We start from the raw sequence: 3,979 nt of genomic DNA on the forward strand, positions 1-3,979 counted from the left end.
AACTTTTGGTTAACCATTTCCCCCAGCTTCTGGTTAACCATTTCCCCTTTGGGACTTAGTCTCTGAGCATTCTTTGGGATTCTGGTTAATCATTTGCCAATTTTTAAAAAATGTTGCCACTTTTGTTTAATGCTTTCTGGTCAACCTTTGCCTCTTTCAGACTTCCCCGCGGCACATTGCTTCAGCCTCCTGGTTAATCATTTCACCCTTTTAATCATTTTTGCAACTTTTGGTTAACCATTTCCCCCAGCTTCTGGTTAACCATTTCCCCTTTGGGACCTTAGTCTCTGAGCATTCTTTGGAATTCTGGTTAATCATTTGCCAATTTTTTAAAAAATGTTGCCGCTTTTGTTTAATGCTTTCTGGTCAACCTTTCCCTCTTTCAGACTTCACCGCGGCACATTGCTTTAGCCTCCTGGTTAATCATTTCACCCCTCTTTAATCATTTTTGCAACTTTTGGTTAACCATTTCCCCCAGCTTCTGGTTAACCATTTTCCCTTTGGGACTTAGTCTCTGAGCATTCTTTGGGATTCTGGTTAATCATTTGCCACTTTTTAAAAAATGTTGCCGCTTTTGTTTAATGCTTTCTGGTCAACCTTTCCCTCTTTCAGACTTCACCGCGGCACATTGCTTTAGCCTCCTGGTTAATCATTTCACCCTTTTAATCATTTTTGCAACTTTTGGTAACCATTTCCCCCAGCTTCTGGTTAACCATTTCCCCTTTGGGACTCAGTCTCTGAGCATTCTTTTGGGATTCTGGTTAATCATTTGCCACTTTTTTAAAAATGTTGCCGCTTTTGTTTAATGCTTCTGGTCAACCTTTCCCTCTTCAGACTTCACCGCGGCACATTGCTTTAGCCTCCTGGTTAATCATTTCACCCCTTTTAATCATTTTTTGCAACTTTTGGTTAACCATTTCCCCCAGCTTCTGGTTAACCATTTCCCCTTTGGGACTTAGTCTCTGAGCATTCTTTTGGGATTCTGGTTACATCATTTGCCAATTTTTAAAAAATGTTGCCGCTTTTGTTTAATGCTTTCCCTGCTTTGTGGTCAAACTTTTCCCCTTTAGGACTTCATCGCCGCACATTATTTTCGAATTCTGGTTAATCATTTCACCCCTTTTAATCATTTTTGCAACTTTTGGTTAACCATTTCCCCCAGCTTCTGGTTAACCATTTCCCTATGGGACTTAGTCTCTGAGCATTCTTTTGGGATTCTGGTTAATCATTTGCCAATTTTTTAAAAAACTGTTGCCGCTTTTGTTTAATGCTTTCTGGTCAACCTTTCCCTCTTTCAGACTTCACCGCGGCACATTGCTTTAGCCTCCTGGTTAATCATTTCACCCCTTTTAATCATTTTTGCAACTTTTGGTTAACCATTTCCCCCAGCTTCTGGTTAACCATTTCCCCTTTGGACTTAGTCTCTGAGCATTCTTTTGGGATTCTGGTTAATCATTTTGCCACTTTTTAAAATGTTGCCGCTTTTGTTTAATCGTTTCCCTGCTATGTGGTCAACCTTTTCCCCTTTCAGACTTCATCGCCGCGCATTGTTGTCGACTTCTGGTTAATCATTTTTCCCCTTTAAATCTTTTTTTGCCACTTTCGGTTAACCATTTCACCCAGCTTCTGGTTAACCATTTGCCCATTATACTGAATTTTTCCGCTTTGGTTTAATCATTTCCCTGCTTTCTTGTCAACCTTTTCCCTTTTGGACTTCGCCGCCGCACTTTGCTTTTGCCTTCTGGTTAAACATTTCTCCCCTTTTAATCCTTTTTCCCACTTTTTGGTTCACCAGTTCACCCAGCTTCTGGTTAACCATTTCCCCTTTGGGACTTAAGTCTCTGAGCATTCTTTTGGGAATCTGGTTAACCATTTGCCACTTTTTAAAATGTTGGCCGCTTTTGTTTAATGCTTTCCTGCTTTCTGGTCAACCTTTTCCCCTTACGACTTCGCCGCCGCACTTTGCTTCTCGCCTTCTGGTTAATCATTTCACCCTTTTAATCCTTTTTCCCACTTTGGGTTGGACAGTTCACCCAGCTACTGGTTAACCATTTCCCCTTTGGGACTTAAGTCTCTGAGCATTCTTTTGTGATTCTGGTTCACCATTTGTCCCTTTTTAAAAGATATTGCTGCTTTTGATTAAACCTTTCCCTGCTTTGCGGTCGACCTATTCCTCTTTCAGACTTCATCGCCGCACCTTGTTTTCGACATCTGGTTCAACATTCTCCCCTTTTAATCCTTTTTTCCCACTTTTGGTCTAAGCAGTTCACCCAGCTTCTGGTTCACCATTTGCCCCTTTTTACTGAATTTTTCTGCTTTTGTTTAATCATTTCCCTGCTTTGCGCGGTCGACCTATTCCTCTTTCAGACTTCATCGCCGCGCATTGTTTTCGACATCTGGTTCAACATTCTCTCCCTTTTAATCCTCTTTCCACTTTGGTTAAGCAGTTCACCCAACTTCTGGTTAACCATTTGCCCCTTCTTACTGAATTTTTCTGCTTTTGTTTAATCATTTCCCTGCTTTATGGTCAACCTTTTCCCCTTTAGGACTTCGCCGCCGCACTTTGCTTTCGCCTTCTGGGTTAATCATTTCACAACATTTTAATCCTTTTTCCCACTTTTGGTTAAACAGTTCACCCAGCTTCTGGTTAACCATTTGCCCCTTTGGGACTTAAGTCTCTGAGCATTCTTTTGGGATTCTGGTTCACCATTTGTCCCTTTTTAAAAGATATTGCTGCTTCTGTTTAATCCTTTCCCTGCTTTGCGGTCAACCTTTTCCTCTTCAGACTTCATCGCCGCCGGCATTGTTTTCGACATCTGGTTCAACATTTCTCCCTTTTAATCCTCTTTCCCACTTTCTGGTTAAGCAGTTCACCCAACTTCTGGTTCACCACTTGCCCTTTTTACTGAATTTTTCTGCTTTTGTTTAATCATTTCCCTGCTTTCCGGTCAACCTTTCCCTCTTTCAGACTTAATCGCCGCACATTGTTGTCGACTTCTGGTTGATCAGTTCACCCCTTTTTTATCCTTTTTCCCACTTTGGGTTAAGCAGTTCACCCAGCTTCTGGTTAACCATTTGCCCCTTTGGCACTTAAGTCTCTGAGCATTCTTTTGGGATTCTGGTAAACCATTTGTCCCTTTTTAAAAAATGCTGCTGCTGCTTTTGTTTAATGCTTGCCCTGCTTTGCGGTCGATCATTTCACCCCTTTTAATCCATTTTTGCCACTTTGGGTTAAACAGTTCACACAACTTCTGGTTCACCATTTCACATTTCGGAACTTTTATTCCCACCATTACTTTGGGCTTCTGGTTCATCATTTCACGCTGTTTTACAAATCTTTGCCGCTTCACTTTTAATCCACAAACCGTGGCTCGCTTTCGGGTGGGGGGGGGGGGTAGCGGGTTTGGGCCGGGCACTCGACATCCCGGTGTGCGACCGGGTTCGTTCTGGTACCGCTCGGTGCCCCTCGTCCTGCTCTTGCCGCGGAAGCAAACCAGACGACCGTCGGTCTCACGCCCGAGGGGAGAGGAGGCGGGAAAGCGGGTTTGCAGCCTTTCGCTGTACCTCCGGCGGGCAGCGCCGCACCTCCGAGTGCTCGGTACCGTTCGCTGCACCTCGTCCGGCCGCACGCAGCGAGCCCAAACCCGGAGGAAATCGGCCTGTGCCTCTTCTCGAGATATGGGCCCTCCGGGGTGGGACGGACAAACCGGGGCCCCGAGCTCGCTTTCGGCGGCCCGGCACTCGACTTCCCCGGTGTCCCGAGCGTGATCCTTCCGGTACCCTTCGGTGCCCCTTGCCCGACTCTAGCTCCCGTGCTGAAGCGAGTCGGTCGGCCTGACGGCCTGCCGAGTTAGACCAGCGGAAAGCGGTGCGCAGCCTTTCGCTTGCAGCTCCGGCGGGCAGCGCCGCACCTCCGGCTGCTCAGTGCCGTCCGCTGCTCCCTTCCGGCTGCACGCAGCGAACCATACCCGGAGGAAAT

The sequence above is a fragment of the Heptranchias perlo genome, unplaced genomic scaffold (genome assembly GCF_035084215.1).
Source record: "Heptranchias perlo isolate sHepPer1 unplaced genomic scaffold, sHepPer1.hap1 HAP1_SCAFFOLD_1534, whole genome shotgun sequence".
In the NCBI taxonomy this organism is placed as follows: domain Eukaryota; kingdom Metazoa; phylum Chordata; class Chondrichthyes; order Hexanchiformes; family Hexanchidae; genus Heptranchias; species Heptranchias perlo.